This window comes from Saccostrea echinata, unplaced genomic scaffold, assembly GCF_033153115.1.
Source record: "Saccostrea echinata isolate AGI-Se365-2 ecotype Australia unplaced genomic scaffold, CSIRO_AGI_Sech_v1 ptg000047l, whole genome shotgun sequence".
In the NCBI taxonomy this organism is placed as follows: domain Eukaryota; kingdom Metazoa; phylum Mollusca; class Bivalvia; order Ostreida; family Ostreidae; genus Saccostrea; species Saccostrea echinata.
The window spans coordinates 135,058-155,438 of record NW_026889796.1 but is presented as its reverse complement, the minus strand read 5'-3'; the positions used below and the strand labels follow the sequence as shown (position 1 = coordinate 155,438).

General features: G+C 33.1%; 1 non-coding gene across 1 annotated transcript; it reads left to right on the top strand.

The window, feature by feature from the left end:
- The first annotated feature begins 15,787 nt into the window (after positions 1–15,787).
- On the top strand, positions 15,788–15,860 carry Trnay-gua (transfer RNA tyrosine (anticodon GUA)). Its single transcript has one exon. It is a non-coding gene; the product is annotated as a tRNA-Tyr (tRNA).
- Positions 15,861–20,381: the final 4,521 nt, after the last annotated feature.

The following is a 20,381-nucleotide window of genomic DNA, read 5'->3' as shown; positions in this document are numbered from 1 at the left end:
AAGAGTAGAATACTGTATCACAGAAGCGAAATTGACACGCATCTATAACACATTCTGATATTGAAGTGAAAAGTATCCCGATCACTCTGAATCTAGGTCTGCAAGTTCGTAAGAGTAACTATAATAAAAGAAACAGTGCTTTAAGAATGTTAGTATTCTTTAATGGTTGATTGATTGTTTGCTGTTTTAAGTCACTTGCAAGATTATTTCATAGTCATATGAGACGTTACCATGGGTCGGTGAGGGGATTCAAATCTAGATATTTACCAGGTACTCCAGGGCATTGAGCAGTGATTGCTCTTTATCGTGCCAACGCCAACCGTGACATGGGGACTCGGTTTTTAAGGTCTCATCGTAAAGACTTGTAACGGCTTAGCGAAGGAACAGTTGCTACCATTTTTTCATCAACTTAGGTTTGTCGGCGGCCAGGACTTAAACCTATAGCCTTCAGATCACGGAACAATCTGACTCATCAATCATCAATCACTTTAAGCTTTGTGGCATGAAGGACTAGTTTTAACAAAAGCCGTGGTAAAAATGGCAGTATTTCCGAGATAAACATTACTTGATTTGGGCACATTTCTGATTTAGAGCAACTTAAGTTCTTCTTCATTTTCTTTTCCTTACTTTTTTATAGAGTATTTCATACCAGATTGTCTTCAAACTGTGACTGCTGAAAAAAAAATCGCAAAATAAATGATCAGGATTTTTGTTTCAGATTTGCTACGAGGATGAAGAACTGGTATGAAAAAGTCATTTTCCTAATAAGATATTTTGCAAATCTTACCGTATAATGCTAAAAAAATATACTGCAATGATGATTAACCTAGTGTATATAACAGGCGTTTGCATGAAAAACTGACTGTGGTTTACTGAATCTTTATCTACTGCACACAGCCGTAAACAAATCCTATTTGGTTGTCTTGTCTGGACTTTATTATAGACTCCATTTATGTAGATATTCTATTGATAATTCTTTGTTATGACAAGTTAATTGATGTTAGGTATGGTTCTAACACTGGATAAAATGATACTTCAGATACTTTGTCAATCAGGGATATTACTATTCATATCTTAATTATAAGAGCTCTTTACAAGTCACGCAATTTTGGGTATCCCTAGCAAAAACCTATTATTTTGCGACATTTATCTCGCGTATTGCAGACGCTATTTCCCCTTATTGATTCCTTTTGAGCAAATATCACAATTTTATCATTCAATTTATCCTAATAATTTTTATACGAAAATCCTCTTGAAGGCTTTTTTGATCATCCTATGAAGCATTATAATAGGCATTATTCTGTGTCCAGTACACCTTTTCGTGTCCTGATCCTTGATGAAATATTATATTTCAGTTATGCAACACAATTATTTAATTTCAAACAGTTCTAGGATGAAATTAATGTGTTTCTTGAAATATTACTGACCCCATCAATTGGCATTCTGAAACTATTTTTGGAACAAAATTCTATGGCCTGAAAAAATAAAATGATATAAACTCGAAACCCGGTCAGGCGACTTATAAAACTGGCTAAACACATGCAAAAGACTTGTGAAATATGCTCAATAATGTGAGATTCTCCATCAAAATAATTAAATTTTGTTTGGGAAAATACTTTTAGAGAACCATTAAAACAAATAATTTTCATGAATTTATTCTCGCCATTAAAATAATAAGAGCCAGGAAAACTAACATTTAAAAATTCAAAAAATCAGGCTAAATATGCTGACTTCAATGGGTTTTACTGCCAATATAAACATTCAGAGACTATCGGATGGAATATTCTGTTCCAAATTGACGAATAAATCGTCAGACTTTCAAGCCGTGCATATTTTACAATCTTTTATAGCATAAACTTTGCGTTATTATTTCTGATTGCAAATTGATCGAAATAGAGCTCACTAATGGGAATTCTTAGTAACAATTGAATTTGAAACAAAGGATTGACTCTATAACGAATTAAAATTTGAACCGTGACCAAAGTCAAAGAAAAAAAAATTGCCTATGTATTATTCTATCTTATCATTTTCCTTTATTTCTCTCCCAGATGATGAGAATTATTAGTGTTATCTATGTAACTGCTTGCTTGTTGCACTAAAAGAACCCATTATTCAATGTATCATGTAACAAAACCATTATTTTACTGGAAACATCTAACAAACTGGAATCGGCGAGGTGGATATGATAATCTCTGACATTGAATGTCAAAGATTTCACCTCAAGGGTTCCTCTTTAAATATACTTTATCTTCTAAAGTTCTCTTTTTTAGGCTGAAAAGATAACATTTCAAATATTTTTATTATTACTTATTTGACCCATATAGACGCGGCTAAGACACTGTGCAAACGATAGAATCATCTGCAGTGTACTTGATACACGTATACATGCAGCTTTTATCCGATGAGAATCATCATTTGAAAGTAATTTAACATCCAAAAAAAAAATATTAGGAGGGCTGAGCGGTCATGACAATATAAAGACAATTTGACCTCATGAAAAAAGAGCTAAGAATACAAGACATTGTATGAAAGAAAAACTCTGGGATATGTTTTGTTTTCTTTACTAATAATACTAGTAGTTTCTGGCTAGAAGAAGTTTAGGTGAATCTGTTGGATAAACTGTTGACCACCCAGCATCTTTAAGTGAACGTTCACTTTATTTTGAATACTCGTACAAAATGTAATGACATTTGTGAAGAGTGTCAATACATCACACTAATCAACAACTAGCTACATTGTATGTAAAACAAGAATTAGCTTAATACTTTAATTACCCAGTTATCTTGTTCCAATTTCATTTTATTTTTCAATCGAGTCGACCTTGCTGATAAGAATCACACCCCTAATGATTAAAATGACCCGAAAGTATCGGCACTTTATGTCTATGAAGATATGTATCTTTGCTCTAATCGTGAAATTTAGGATTAGTAAGTAGGGAAGTAATTGCAGATTTCGAAACACACTTAAAATATATATATATATATATATATATATATATATATATATATATATATATATATATATATATATATATATATATATAGACATGTATTTGCTTGATCAAAACTTTTGTTCAGTTTTCATATGCGCAATTTGCATGGTGATGTTTTAACCTGCTTGTCAGTATATATTGATATCATTTAGCAACATCTCCTACCCTCACGAACAACATCACAGGAGAAGCATTTCCAATATCCATTGTGATATAATAATGTTATCGATAAGAAACAAACAGATACACCATTACAGCTCCTTTTAAATAAATATGAAATTATTCACACTTTGTAGCGAAAAATAAAACATACAACCAGATAGCATCGGTATTTTTATTGCATCAAATTCAGCTGGTTGCAAACTGTTAACGAGAATGTTAATATATTCTATGACTTTGCTTATAATTTTAACACGACTGAGTATGAAAATAAATATTTTGAGTGGATGCTAATCATTATTGCATAAAGTAGCTGAATCCACACCTGGTTACGTGAAATTGGTTATTCTAATGGTTCCCCCGTTTACGATATCATTTCTGTGAGTGTCATTCACGCTGGGAAATGGTGCACTCTTAAAAGTGGGTGACGAAATATCATAGACAAGTATATCTAGTATATGTACGTCTAGCTTCTCTCAAATGTTATCCATTTTCTTTTTTAAATTCTAACACTCGTGGTCTGCGTGAAGCATTTAAAAAAAATCACGAAACACCATGTCGTCTGCAAACCTGAAAGAATCTGTGCCGATATGCAGTGACGTCACGATATTGACGCACAGCATGACGAAAATTCTATATTTCCCTTTGAAGAAAACAATTTAAAACCTCCAATTAGATTTTTTGATAAAGATTAGAATTTACATTTTTTCATTAGTAAACAACATTGTCTTAAAATCTCAATGCTTTATAACTACAATGAAATTATACAACGTCTCTTTTATCATTATTTAATCAACGTGGACACTTTTTTAATATTCACCAAGCATTTTAAAAATCTCATTTGTCTTTATATAGATTTGTATATTTTCTTAAAAACAGTCTCTGATTGTCTGCCCTTTCTCCTTAATTACGACAAAATTTGATTTGGTACAAATGTCGTTTACTAATTTTTATTTGAAAATTAAAATAAGTACACGTATAGTCGTGTACTTATTTTAATTTTCAAATAAAAATCAGTAAACGACACAAATTACTGTCTTTCGCGCCGATCTGATTTTTAAAAGAGACCACATTAAGCCATTAACAACCGACATTAACAGTGCATTACAGGCTAACCTTAAACAAACATAATTAAAGGGATACATATATACCAAATGCTTGAAAGCGATTTAGTGTAGCTTTCACACTGTCAAAACTATCAAAACAATTTCATATAGCATGAATGAAGAATGCTCAGCACAAACCAAGATTATACTTTCCGATTATCTTTCGAAATGAAAATGTTTTGAAATGCTCTGAATTTGTTTGGAGTGAGGATTTTTATCAGAGAATGCGCTGACAATAGTTATGTTATTATTATTATAAGTATTCATATCAGTGGCACTCGAACATTAAATCTGCCAACTTTCACAATGAGTATCAACCTGACACTTCAACCGATCAGTGTGGAGACGGGTTGAATTTTACCTCTGCGGGAGTCAGGGTTTTGAAGAAATTTTTGGTAATTTAATCTCAAATACCTTGAAGTCCCTTAATCATTATTTACCTAATGCTTGAAAAAATCGTTGTACATTATAAGCGTGTTTTCATTGGTGTTAAAAATAATTATATACTCAAAGTTTAATGATAGTAAAGTAGTCCAATCTCGACAGCCTTGTACAATGACTAAATATGTAAAATTAGGTCAGTGCATTCCGACAATTGGTCGGGATAATGTGAAATATACACGAAATTCCGATACATGGAAATGGTCGTAGAAAGCGGGGGGGGGGGGGGGGGATTTTGCCGATACATGCAAGCAGTATACTACAGAAAACAAAGCTACTTTATGGATGTGCCCCTTCAATAATTACGTCCGATGACTTTTTTCTGAGCCTGTCAATGAATTTTTGCTTGGTAGCGCAAACCCAAACTGAAATTGTTTGGTTGTGCACCCCCCCCCCCCCCAACTGATATTGTTTATACGGACCCTGCTTGAATAAGTTGTTATAATGTTTTGCATGTACTTTCATTAATATTCATGTTTGTTTTACATACATTAAGATCTCAGTAGGAAAAGCAGAGCTGTATATGTTTAAATAAAAAAACCTTTCATTTAAAATAAATTGATTACCAATAAAACTATTGAAAATTTTAAAAAAAACGCACTAAATGCTACATTCTTCTAGAATAAATTGGAAAAAGCGACCCTATCATTTGCTCTACCAATACATTAGGAAGTTTTAAAAGGCCTTTAAGGTGCATCGTCATAACGTCAGGGGCCCTGAGTACACTCGTCGCCGTTGTACCACAAGAGGACTCAAAATCCCTGACACTGTGAGGATGTTAAGGCAGGGAATCAACATTTTGATGAGCATCGCAGTGGCAGATTTAAGGGGGAGGATGCACCCGGCGCGCCCCCTAAAATTGTCAAAGCATCAATCATAGTTTCGTCGAGAAAATGTAAAAATGTCTACACGGTAGACCTCATTTTTACCCCACAAAATCTCTAGAATCCAGGAGCTTCCGGGGGCTTTGTTCCCTGGCCCCTGCCAGGGCTTCGCCCTGGACCCACTGGGGGCCTCAAGGCGGTCCCCAGACCCCCTGCCTACTTTTTTGCGCCCTTAACTTCAATTCCTGGATCCGCGCTTGCATCGGTTCCTGTTAATAAGTATTTACATGTGACTCTGTCTTTTCATTGCAATATGAAATGAATCGTGATGCTATGATTACGACATTCTCCACTTCGTGATGAGCCTTGGTTGCATGAACTACATTAAATTATGATTGAAATTTATATGCAGGTAATTACAGCAATAGACCAAATCAGGGCTAAAAATTGGTCCAAACAAAAAATGTGGTTATGCATTAGCCATTGACACAATTATCTTTCGCTTCACCGATGAGCTGGCATCGGTTACTAAGATAGAATTAGAAAATTAGAAGAAAATGGGGAGGGGGGCTAAGCCCCCTAGTTCCCCTGGTTTCGACTCCTATATATATATATATATATATATATATATATATATATATATATATATATATATATATATATATATATATATATATATATATATATAACTTTTATCGTTGAAAAACCCAAATATGTTTACTTCTCCGACGCAGACTTCAAATGTAACACCAGATAATTAAGACACCCGTTCATCTATCATTTTTAAGCTTTATCAAATGATTTAATTCAAGAAGGTTTATATATATTTGGGAAAAAAACTTTTCTGGAAAAAAATGAAATTCTAAATTTCTCCAGTGGGTGCTCGATATTTTAATAAATCTTTTTGAACTCTTTTTGTTTGAAATACAAGATCATTAAACAAAGATCTTATTGAGAAAATATTGAACCTAATCAAAACTGCGAATTTACCAACATTATGTTGGTGAAAGATGGTATTTATAATTACTCTTCTCTTGAAATCAGAGATCTGTCCGGAATTTGTGTCTAAAGTGAATACCTTGACATTGGCTAGGAAAATATTGATATTTTGACGGTATCTCTATTTTCCACACCATTCATCATTTGTTTCTCTATTTCAGCTCCCTACTTGAATCTGGACCACAGATCATACGTATTCATACATTACCTCTTACGAGAAGATCTACGAAGGGCAAGCGTCTGTAATCACTGATTCACCAGTTGTTTCTTTCAATGCAGTTTTCTATATTTAATTTAAAGGAAATCGTTAATATATAATTTGATGATTGGCAACACATCGTTATAAAGATAGACAAACATATCTTATGTAATGCTGAATCCGAACAGCTGTAACAAGAGACTTTTATTTTGATTCGTCAACCCGACATACATTTTATACACAAAAAGAAAGGGTCCATTTTCAGCCGTGACATTTTACCACCCTTTCGCACGTTTTATCAATTAAATGAGTTTATAATGTAAAATAGGTCTTCTATCAATGAAAGAGGAATATTTCAGTGACGTCTGTTCGATACGCTTCGACAAACAATCAATTCCATACAAAAAGAAACTTGCGATTCGTAAATTGCAAGAAATGAAACTTACAATCACATCAATTTCAAAAGGGATGGCAACGATGCCCTTCCTTGACATAATGAACATTATTCTTTGTAATGTAGCTTACAGTTCTTGATATTAACAAGGGTGGTTTTCAAATATTCCGAATATTCTGCCATTGACAAAAATGTTTTGCATGGAACTGATAAAGTGAAATATCGTTCAAGTATTTGAAACCGAATTCTATGTCCGACTTTCTAAATAAAAAAATATACATGCTTGAATTTTTTATTACGTGACTGATATCTGATTTCTAATCACCCGATGATCGATATCATATTTGATAAAGAAATTAAATACAGAGGTTTGAAACTCGAGAGTGAAATATTGTCAAAAGTATACTTTGATATAGATTTCAAAAATAAATTTACATGTGGCACTTTATCTATACTACTATATTAAAATAATAGACTCGAATTTTTGGCCTTTAATACCGATAAATTGGAAGAGTACTGTCTTTTGTTTGATATATTTTAAACATCATTGGTACTTGAAGATTACCAATTTGTTTTTATTTTTTTCTCAATTAAGCTTCGCTAATTAATAATCAACGAAAATTCCTCAAAAAATTCCGGAAATCATCTGGATTTTTTGGATTTTACAATCTTGCGCGTGCGCATTACATTCACGCTAAATCACGATGTTCAAATCAATCTCCCTTGCAGAGTTGTCGTTCGTTTCTCTCTCATACACGAATGTATGAGCCGTTGGTGGAGAGTGTGTTCAAATTAGAGAAGACAAAAGTAAATACTAAGTAGATATATATTTGTTATTGTATAATTTCTCTAATAAGAAATCAGTAATATATATGAACAGAATATTAGCAAATTTCCAATGAAGATTTACACGTATTTGTCATAGGGGTCGGAACCGGGGGGGGGGGGGCAAGGGGGGCTTAGCCCCCCCCCCTTTTTGCAAAGATAGACATAATATAGGCATTGAAAATTGGGGCTTACCTTTTTTCGTTGGTTTAGCCCCCCCCCCCCAACTTTCAAATAGCCACCCCACTTTCAATTTGCTTCTGACGCCTATGTTTGTTTCTGAGTTTATATCCATACAAATGTGATATTGTGGCCACGTGGGTAATTATTCGCCATCTCGGAGACACATTTATTATATGTTATTTATATCTCTGGCCATCTCAACGGAGGCAAAAAGCTCATGATCGTAGGAGCAACATTAATGTAACTACCCGATTTATTTTATCCCTCCTTTCTTTTATGCTTTTTTGAGGGGAACTGAAAGGGAGGGGGGTGTTACAACTCCAGTTAGAATCACATCTTAGTGAAGTAGGCATTCTTTTTCCGCTAAAAATTACAATAATAACTACTATATAAAAATTATAGACTCGAATTTTTGGCCTTTAATACCGATAAATCGGAAGAATACTGTCTTTTGTTTTATATATTTTAAACATCATTGGTACTTGAAGATTACCAATTTGTTTTTATTTTTTCTCAATTAAGCTTCTATTTTTATTACTTTTTCTATGTACTAATTCAAGGATATTACATTAATTTTTATCAAAACAGACAGTCTTTTACAGATTATATACCTGTCTATTACCTGTGTATATATAAAGTATATGTATTAGCCGTGCTTAACTCTTTTATTGTTGAGGTCATATTTTGAACAAGTTGAGACCTGCAGTGTTAAAATTGTTACAAAAACTTTTACACCTTTACTTTAATAACTGATTGTGTAAAAATACCAGCTTAGCACATTTCTTCATTTCATTACTTTGCTGGATATGTATCAGCAGTGTGCTCAACTCTTTGCTGTTGTCATATTTTCAATGAACATCCACAATTTCTTTTATTAAATTTGTTTGGAAGGGTGAAATTTTTGTAAGCTCCGGCGTGATTCCAACTCAAGACTTGATTTATAGCTAACTGTTGGTCAAACCCATTCTGCGCTACGCCGTTACGCAACAATTAAAAAAAAACAAAACAAAACAAACACCAAAAAAAAAAACAAAACAAAACAAAACAGAATTATATTCACATTCATTGTTTATTTAAAAAATACCTTACAATATGAATGTGTCGATGTATCTATTTTGTAAATGTCCGATATGCACATGGATGCATTCATAACAATGTCAACCCGTGCACGCACGGGTCAAAGTCTAGTATTATAAATTGAAATATCTGATATGAGTTAAGGGATATAGCAGACAAATGTCATATCTTATAAATAAACGTTTTGTAAGTGGAAAAATAAGACGCTGAGCAATTTCTGATATATGGGTCAAAGACATTACTTGTCAGCCTAGAATCTGTTTGCTAGACAAGTAAGAACCAACCTTTTGATATCATCAAGTATATAAAGCGTCTATGTTGAATTAATAATTAGTCAATTCCTCACCAGTATTTATTTAATTGATAAACTTGTCAATTTACATCTTGTGATTTTCCCACACAGCTACGTAGGCTACTGCTTTAATGAGCCATCCTTTCGAATTGACAACCATTTTCTTAATTCTTAATAGAAAACTTCGCCAACGATCGAACAATTATCAACTGTTGAATAAACTCTACTGGCCCAAAGAACGAGGTCTTTGGGGTAGTTTATTGGTGGAGTCTCTTAGGATGTTCGATAGATTTAATTCTTCACTGGAAACAGACAGAATTCTAACTTAATATTACCCTAACATGCTTTTACATCTTTGTCCTACAAGTTCATCATTTGCGCTCAAGAATAATTCACCCCAGCTCAAAGAAACGATGTAATTACTACGTATTTTCTGGACCTAAAATAACATGTAAGCAATTAAAAGTTTCTTTCGCCCGCACATAGCTGGATGCAGATTCTCTCCAGAATTAAGTATCAATACTGGGTGACGACACAAACGAATTTTATTCTTAAAGCTTTTATCTCTTGCTCTCGTAAAATGAGTTTTTTGTTGAAGATTAAATTGTAAATCATCTGGAAAAGTAGTTTTATGGGGGAGAGCCAATGTTCTTAGAATACTATTAAAAAGTCTGATGAAGCAATTTTTCAGTTAAGTATCATTACATTCCAATTTTAGTTACACAGGACGACTGAATTTGTTTTAAAAGTTTCACATCGTTATGCTTTAAACATGCATGTATTGTATTATTTTGACTAACATAAGGGGCTGATTGGTGATGGAACATATATTTGAGTATGAGGACACAATTTAAATGAAATAGAGGCAGGTAAAACATGTTTCTGTTTCCCTTTTAACCTTTCGCCAACCTGAATGAAGGTATTTACAAAATTATTTAAAAATGAAAGTAAAATGATGTCAAATTGAAGCTAAAAATCTTATAATTATAAATCATTGAAAATGTTGATTTTTATTCGTTCATGTGTACCTTACTGGAAAATAAAAAATATAAAATTATTTGGAATAATATAAAATACAGACGATTTTTGACAATTTATTCCATTTTTATGCCCAATAACAGAGAAAAAATGGGGAGGGGGTATGCTTGTTTGTAATGTCTCTCAAAATTGTCATAAACATAACATAAACCTGACTAACATCAGATTTACATAATTATAAACCATTGTGAAAAATGAACATACCCACAGGCAGACTTTAAAAGCTTACTTGAAAAATTTGGGTAAATTTAACATTAAGATGCAGCATTTTATCTGGGCCCCCTTCAAGAGGAATAAGTGCAATACAAGGAAATTTCCATCACAAAAATCATTTTTCATCGACAGATTGGATCTGATCCATGTTCATTTTCAGGTCAAAATTCAATTTCACAATCTTTATTCGTGCTTCATAAGTAGGTCATATTGTCTCACAACCTGCGACCCCATTCTTAACTTTGGCCATGACCACCAGATGGCCTTAATTGATTCGGTCAAAAGTCAATATTAGCGATAAGATGACGTCCTACCTAAAACTAAATCTAGAGATTCGTATTTTAAATTCTTTAAGACAGATTGGACAAGATAGAAGTTGACGCATTTTAAACTCGTATGGCAAATTTTATTTCCATTTCCATTCTATGTAGGTCAATTGTTGGTCAAATCGTCTACTGATTTACCAGAGAACATCTTGACATGGTCATCAAACGTTAGAGCTTGAATGGCAATGACTAATAAACTACTATTCATTTTCAGTTCAGTAGATAAACGATCAATGGTCTTAAGGAAATAAACATAAAAAATAACTAGATTACGTACTTAAGAACTTGGTTTGCAGAAACCCTACTTATTTGGTAGTTATGAAGAGAGAATAGTCTATGGAGCGATGTCGACCGAAATGATCGCATCTTTGTTGATCACATGACTTGAAACGTAAAAATTGCTGGAAGATGAACCTTGCGCTACATGATAGTACAAAAAATACGTCATTGTACGACATATGAATTAATTTATTCTGATTAAATGTGGACATGGCATCAGTTGTTGTATACTCATTAAACATTTATAATAAATTATCAATGAAACATTGCATTTTTATCTATTATATACCAGTTAACCAATGCTTTGTGAACAAAGCAGAATTTTCAACATTTCATTTATGTAAGAATTTCCTTTAACAATTAAATGGGCATAAATTATAAGGCAGCGTATTTCAGATTCCCAAAAAGAAAATAAAAACATAAAAAGATTCTTAGTTTATTTTCTAAACAATTTTTATTATCTAAAGATCTGTATTAATGGTTTACATGATGACAGCAACGAAATATTTCAAGGCTCGATCATGTTCTGTAAAAATCCATAATAACTTGTTTAGATAGAGATTATAACCAGGTGTCATATATATGAAGTATAGTTAAGTTAATAGTACGTAACAACGTAAAAAGAAAATAAAAAGGCGTGTACAAATTCCTAGAACAATGGTTAATTACAGAATACGAAAAGAAACATGGCTGAGCAAAAGCAACACCTGCATCGGGGGATTGAATCACTTAATTAGACGTTTCACAAGTCCATAGTTCGGTTCAAGCATTTGATGATATAAGCTTGTTATAATCAGCTGGAATGATGATATATTTGGCACGCTCTTATATCAAACGACGACACAAAATGCCAGATGTACTTACAACATCTAGATGCACGGATGGTTCTTAATGTTACATGTTAATGAGTCCACGTAATGCATGTTATGTGCATCTTTATTATCAAAACAAAAAGCCCAAATAAATAGCAAAAATTTACAAGAAATAAAGCAATTACATGTACTGCCGTAGAATCTGTTTTGCAAGTTTTTACGCTTCTACATTTTAAGAATCTGATTAAACACCTGCTATGCCACAGTTAACTTGTAAAACTGTTTTAATACAAACAATACTACACCAAGAAGCCCACTGCTAACCAATTTTTTTCCATGATGTCGAGGTTTGTGGGGTTTGATTCATCTACAAACAACTTTTTATTATTGTTTTGATTCGAAAATTTTAAGCATACAGAAAACAAATCTTATAGATAACAAAGAGGCACTATAATTCTGAAAAAAATGTACATGTCAAACGAAGCATAATAAGGATCATATTTTATTAATTAAAAAAAAATCCTTTGAAAAGAGAAATGTTTCCTTCTATTTTGAAACCAAAACGTTCTCATTTCCTTTCAATCAAATGAAATTTGATGTATTTTTTTTTTATCCTTACATCAATGATCTGTTTTGTACTTTTCCTGCGAATTCTAGGTAAGTAGTGTGCTCAAGATTTTATTCATAATTCACCACTAAATAAAACATAAAAGTGAACCATTAAATTTGAATTTCATAAATTCTTTTCTATACATTACTTTAAAGGAAGACAACAATTGCTTTAGTGTACACAGGACATTCAAAATTTTCACTTTATCACCCATTTCTTCTGGAATTATAAATTTAACGGTTACTAAAAATATCTGTTGACAGCCATGCATTTGGTAGAATGTTATTTAGGGAACCGTAAATGAACAAGGAACCAATGTGAATAATTCATTCAAATGAATATTATAATGACATTTAGTTCAATTCTCTTACCATCAAAATTGCCAACGTCTTTTTTACAGAGAAGATACAATGTGCCTTTGTTGAAGAAATGAATAATTAGAAAGGTATAATTAATAAAACCTGTATAGAATGATGTATGGTGGCTTGTAACAATTAACACAGCAGGTGTTTGGAACCTAGTGTTTATTGTGTTTTTGCATACTTTCCTTCTTATAATATGCATCTTCAGTAATGCATAAAGACCCATAAAAAATATTTAAAAGCAAATTAACAGAAAATAAATCGAGTTCGGGATCTTTTTGTCTTGCATTCTTGCGTCAAATACTGGTTGATAAAATCATGTTTGTCTTTTTTTCATGTATCCATTTTATGGCTTTTTCATAAAGAAAGAGAAATTTAAACATTGACGGTACCCGCATAAAAATCTAGTGAACGGTTACTTAAGGTTCATTGATACTCTGATAAGAGAGATAACTCTTAATGACATTAAAGACTATTATTTCTTTATAGATTTGTCAAGTTGAAATGTCTTTTTTGTTTAATTTTGCCTCGCAAGCTATTTTATAATTGTTTAATTAACTTATAAAATACATTTCTTTTGGGAAAATCATAAAAGTTAAAGCAACATTTTGTATTAGTGAGCAGAGGGTTTATGAACCTTGACCGTCAACCATAGAGATCAACTAATCTTCGACTGAAGAAAAATGTTGAGCAATCGCAATTGATTGCAATTGTGATAAGCAACCATCTGCTTTGCATAAAGCAGTGTGTTCACTGTTCATTGACGCGTACGCCTTGTGAATATATTAATGAAAAGTCGACCACTATTGAGCACTGTCCAAATTTTGTCTTTATCATTGAGTTGACCGTAGCAGAATACCTAGGCGTTACTGGACAGTATAAATGTATGTCATTTCCTTTCATATGACTTTAATTCCAATAAAAAGGTACCATATAATATATGCAATGAACATGAATGGCAGTCTAAGCCAAAGTAAGCATTATCAATGAATCTATAATGAAAGGAAGCATTCTGAACAGTCTTGTAGCTTAATAGAAAAGATAAGTGCTACTTATCAATTCATTGTGCATACTCAAAGTATCCCCTACTACCCAAACTCCGTCACCATAAGCAGAAAAAACGTCAGTTTACTCTCTGAATTATTTTTTGATTTGTTTCTTGTTTGCTACACTTAGGAAATGAACTTAAACATTGTTTTCAGAACTATTATAAAAAATTCAGTCATTGGGCTTATACAAAACTACTATAAATAGAACGCGTATCCCATCCGTGTACATTACGTCCAGTGAACCCTAACTCCGTCACCAGGGCCCTCTACAATATGTCAACGTATTAATTAGAAATTTTTTTCTAGTTTAGTTTTTACTCCCTTCATCTTAAACTTGGTAACATAGAAATTAGTTTTGAAGATTTAAAATAGTTATAATATTTCGGTATTTGATTGTAGATTTTCAGCATGTAAAAAATGACGTCACAATCGCATTCGTTTGCAAACAGCGCGGAGTTTCCCGAAAGTGACGGAGTTAGGGTAGTGACGGAGTTGAGGGGTTTGGCGATACACTCTTATGAGAAAAGAAAATTGTTTTCTTGAGGAGTGGATATATTCAATTATGTAATATGTATATGTAAAATAATTTGTAGTTTATCAGCTTATTTTATAGGTGGTAAGGCTATGGTCAAATAAAACGTATACCCACACATTTATTATAGGATTAAACGTTCTTTTTCAGAATTTATCGATGTGTAAACTCGTGCCTTTGTACTCACAAACTGAATAAAAGTGCAAAACACTTTTATGTAAAGTTTGTGAGTACAAAGGCATGTGTTTACACATCGATAAATTCTGAAAAAAGAACGTTTAATTCTTATAATTCCAATTAAGAAGTTTTAAAATTATTTCTCTTTGAAGCCTCCATGCAATCTGTTATTTCTGTACAGTGTAGGAATACTTTATGCCGCGATGTGGAAATGAATCGCAATCGAGATGAACGTCGATAAAGTTCAACTTTAATTGTCAAAACATTTAATAAAATAAGCTTATAAAAACTCTTAGAATATTGTTTTAGTCAACAAATAACGTAAATACAAGTAGACTTCAAAATAATTCGTCCTCGACCTTGTTGACATTATAACGACAGACGCTCTAAAACGAAAGTAGCAGACCGACGACAACCTTGATTTGCTCTGGTTTGTTCAAAGACGGGACAGAATATAAGATGTAGAAAAATGAATTTGATGCTAGTAAGGCAAGAGTCTAAGGTACGTTTCTCTTTCCTATCACAGCGCTACCGAGAACTGAGCTGATTTGTTTTGTAGGCCTATTAGGAACGTCGAGAATATGACTTCAAAGATTTAAAATTCACACTCATGATCTGACAGTGACATAAACATTATATTCCCGTATGTCAGTCCTGTACGTCTTCAGTTTTGTTTTTATTTAATTTCAAGTTTCTGTAATTGTTTAGCTAAAACAAAGAACAGAGGTAACGATTTGTTTCATTTTTAGCCGGGCTCATTGCTCGAAGAGCAATGGCCGGCTTTTGTTACGGTGTTCAACCGGAAATGCTGATTCCTCACCGCCAAATCAAATACGAGTAAGAATATGGTACGTAATGTTGACAATATATATATGTATAGACGAATTCGATCGCCGATGGCCAGATAGCTCAGTAGGTAGAGCACCTGACTGTAGATTCAGGGGGCCCGGGTTCGAATCCCGGTCGGGTCCGCTGCATTTTTCTCCTCTCACGTTACATTTGGTGCCGTGCCATGCCCTGGAAGTGACAGGTGAAAGACCTGCCAGGGAAGAGCCTGGGTTGGTGTCTTCGGGGGCCGGAAACCTTTAAGGAGGGAGGAAAGTGGCGGTCAGACGGGTTCGATCGCCGGTGGCCAGACAGCTCAGTTGGTAGAGCACCTGACTGGAGATTCAGGGGGCCCGGGTTCGAATCCCGGTCGGGTCCGCTGCATTTTTCTCCTCTCCCATTACATAACCATCATTTGACAACTCATGTAAACAGTTACATGTGTAACGGCTTCAGCTTGATTTAGCAGTGGTAAGTCAAAGGACGACTTTGATAGAGAGTGTTCAACTAACCATCATTTGAAAGCTCAATTAAATAGTTGACAATCAGTTGAGGGCTTTGGTAGAGAATAGTCAACAAACCGTCAATTGACAGCTTGATTTAACAGCTGACAGTCAGTTAGCGGCATTGCTAGAGAATTGTCAAAAAACGGTTAATTGAGATTTAACAGTTTACGATTTTGATAGAGATCAGTGAACAAACCTCGAGTTAACAAATAAAGGTGAGTTTACAGCATTTTACATGTTAATTAGATATATATGTAGAGTACTATTCCTCATTGAATGGCTAAATTCAACCAGTGGCCAGTTGGCAGTCAATGAACGGTTAGATAACCATCAATTATATACTAGTACTTCAATTGAACTTTCATTCATTCTTTATAATGATACCATTTCTTTTTTAAATGGGATCCAAAAGAAAAATGGTTCCTTTAGGTAAAGAATGACGAAAAAGTTAGTCAAGGAGTCAGAAAATTGTTAAGATAAAGTGTTAAACAAATGGATGTCCTATGCACTTTGTTGAAACGTGTTTATTATCATCATCACTTTCTCTCAATCTTTCAAGCAAGCAGAACAGATGTAAAGGTGGGGGCGAAAAATAAGCTGTTTGTTTAAGACGATATTATCTTTTCATAATTCAATTAAGGAAGTTTCATACCGATATAGTGAAAACTAACATAATTTACATAAATTTTAGTCTAGCAATCTTCTCCAGCAGCAGTGCTTGACACATTAAACAAGTTTTTAAATTCCCCAGGAACTGCTAGCTCAAAAGATCTTCACACTGAGACTGGTGAATTTACCACCCACTACTAATATCTAATAATTTAAAAAAAAGTTTTTGCTTCTACTGGCAACGTGATATTATCAGCAGTAATAATTAACAAAATATCACTGATACCCAGACCTTGAAATATGACACTTACAGAAGATTTTTTTTGGCACTGATAAAGAACATGTATAAATTTTTAATATGACACGATGGATGAATATGTATAATTACAATTTGTTTGATATCTATTTCCATTCACGACTACTTTGACTTTCTTTGAAAAATGTTTGAAAAAATGCATATCATAATCTATTTTAATTTTTAAGTTAGCACAGGATTGATTAATTTTCTATATGGCTGTATCAGTGTTACGCGATGGAAAACTACACTAACATTGCAAAAGTTTATAAATAAATGAAAAAAGTTCTTTACTTATTAAAATGCACATTTACCATGATGAAGTAACTAATTATTGCCGCTAATTAGCCAAGAATACACACAGCGCGTGCATCATTCTAAATACGACACAATTAGATGACTCAGAGAGAAGGGATTTGAAAAAAGGATCCTACAATTGTTTATTTATTTCTCAGTTACTCAAATGGACATGAGTTAATAAAATAAAATGTGTTTAGATTCAGTAACTATAATTTTGTATTTTGAGACTCAGGGTGACCTGCTCCAGTAGCCTGTCGGATGTATAAATGATTAACAGCTGTCACGACGATTTTATTTGACATTCCTCGTTCGGAGTCACGTTTTCTGGACAAAATATAGATAACCTAATGCTTTCCAATCCAGATGGAAGATAAGTTCTGTTCTTTTTTCTGAAAATTTATAGGAACCCTCTACGTGTGCTTGTAGTACTTACTATTCGATTCCTATTCACTGACACTGGAAGAGACGTAAATAGAACACTTTAGTAGTGTCTTCAAAACAGACTGATAGATCGCTTATTATTGAAAGTAGATATGTCAATCTACTATCATGTTGTAAATTAATTTTGAATTTACTAGGTGGAGGTAAATGTAAAATCTACAACTTGATAACTAGTTATCAATTTAATAACCATAATACCTAATGAAAATATTTGCTTTATTTGATATGAATTGATCAGGTTATAAACGTTAATGAATTAACAAGTTTGATGTCTGTTTTGCATTTACTTCCACCTAGTAAATTCAAAATTTACAACAAGATACTGCTCCTAGTATCTCTCATTCAACTACATAGAAACGTTCCTTTCAAATTTTTTATTTATTTTTTTTTTAATTTTAATTGCACAATGCTTTGAATTTGATGGCAAGATGACAATAAAGCGTTTCTTTTTTCATGTGTTAACATAAGATAGACGAAAGTCGTATATGGATGTGAAATGAATAGAGACTCGATAAGCCCATGGGCACGCGCGATATCTTTCCATAAAACTCCTCAAATTCTATTGATCATTTCAAAGCAAGAACAGATAAAAACAAAATACGAATCCCAGCAATGCCCAGACGATTTATTTTCTGTGAAATAGATTTATTGCTCGTACACGTCGTCCGACTATCCTTCTGGGGCGACCCTGGCTGTTTTGTGACCTTGGGATACCCAGCTGCTGCACGGTTGTTGTTTACTTTTCACCATGTGTAAACTAATTAAAGATTTAAAATTTTTTTTAATCATATAGCAATGGTTGTGTATTGGTTGTCCAAGTCACTGCTGCTAGGAAATGCAAGATTATTCAGAGCATTTGTGACCGATGTTTAAGTGCAGCGGGATCTTTAGGAAAAATAAATTGAAGAACGTTTCTATTCTGTAACAACTTATACATGTAGTGATTTAATAAGCTTCAGTATATTTTTAGTCTTCCTTTTCGATATCAAATAAAAATAACAGACTAATAATCTACTAAGCCAGGAAGCTAAGCCAAGTCTTAACAATAAGGCTGTTAATTTGGAAAGATAAGAAACACGCAAATGACTTCCAGATCATGGAGAATTAATCTTCTTGTTTATATTCACCAACCAAAGAAAAAGTTATATGGTTTTGGCGATTTCTAGATTACTCGGTCACTGCGTTTCTTAAGTTACTTATCCATACCGTAATGCCAATGAAAAAAATGGGACACATCGGTTAAGCCTGGAAAGGAATTGGTCGTAAAACCCTGCTGGTAATGAAATCTAGAATGTTTAGTATGTTATATGATGACAAGGGACGATTTCATTTTCCGGACACTTCAAGGAAAGGTTGTTATTGGTTGTCATTATCTTGTAGACATTTTTACCAAAGCATGTCAGTGCTTCTATTATGACCTAATTAGAATCTGGTGTCAGACAATGGACAATTTCAGAAAGTAGAGTGAAGCTATTCGAGAAAATATAATTTTCTGTTTCATACTGAAAACAATGTCTCTACTTGTTTTTTTTAAGTCCAACTAGATGAAATCCCGCACAAGCGCGGGTAATTAAATTTATACCACTACCAACAGAAAATATATTGTAGTTTATACTGACAACCTACAGGCTTACATCAGGAAGAAATACTTTGTTCAAAATCCCGCATGTGCGTCTGCAACCCCCACCCCACCCCCTTTTGTAAAAACTTGAAAAAAATAACAATTTCATTAATTGATATTTATTGTGAAATCTGTTATACTATGTTAATGATATTGTACTTCAGATGCTATTATTTTATTTCCGTCAAGGATAAAAGCAGCGAATATGCACATTTTACTGATGAATTGATTGTTTTTTTCGGGGGGGGGGGGGGTGAAAATTCACAGGTGCATGGGCCTTGGTTTAAAATACGTATGTACCTTATTGATATGTAAAAAATGTACGTTACCTTTTTTACATATCAATAAGGTACATACATATATATAAACCAAGACGCAAGTACCAGTGAAAAAAAATAGCTATTAACGCCCTATGAGTATTTGATACAAAAGACTGTATTCAGAAAAAAACTGAAATGTATTGATTAAAGCACAAAATTTTACAGCTTTAATTGTATATGAGCAATATTTTATTCATTAATTTTCTCTTTTAATGTAAGCAATTTTATTACGAAGTAGAAATTGTACTTCGGGTTCGTTGCCACGATGCTCTCAGTAAGGAAAATATACACATTATACCGATAAATTTATTAGGAAAACCTACTACACATATGTAATAGTCTTTCGATATATAAATATATTCACAACTTAAAGTGTTATCAATGATTTACCATTATTTCAATGACCATTCACACAAAAGCTTTTTTTTATGTTCCTGCAGCTATAATCGTCTCGTTTTTATTTTTAACATCGGGCTCGATCCTATATGATGTTCTAGAAGCTTCCGTCAATATTAAGATCAGTGAATGACAAAAATTATTTGCACATTTCCCTTTTTAATAGGTTATCAAAACTT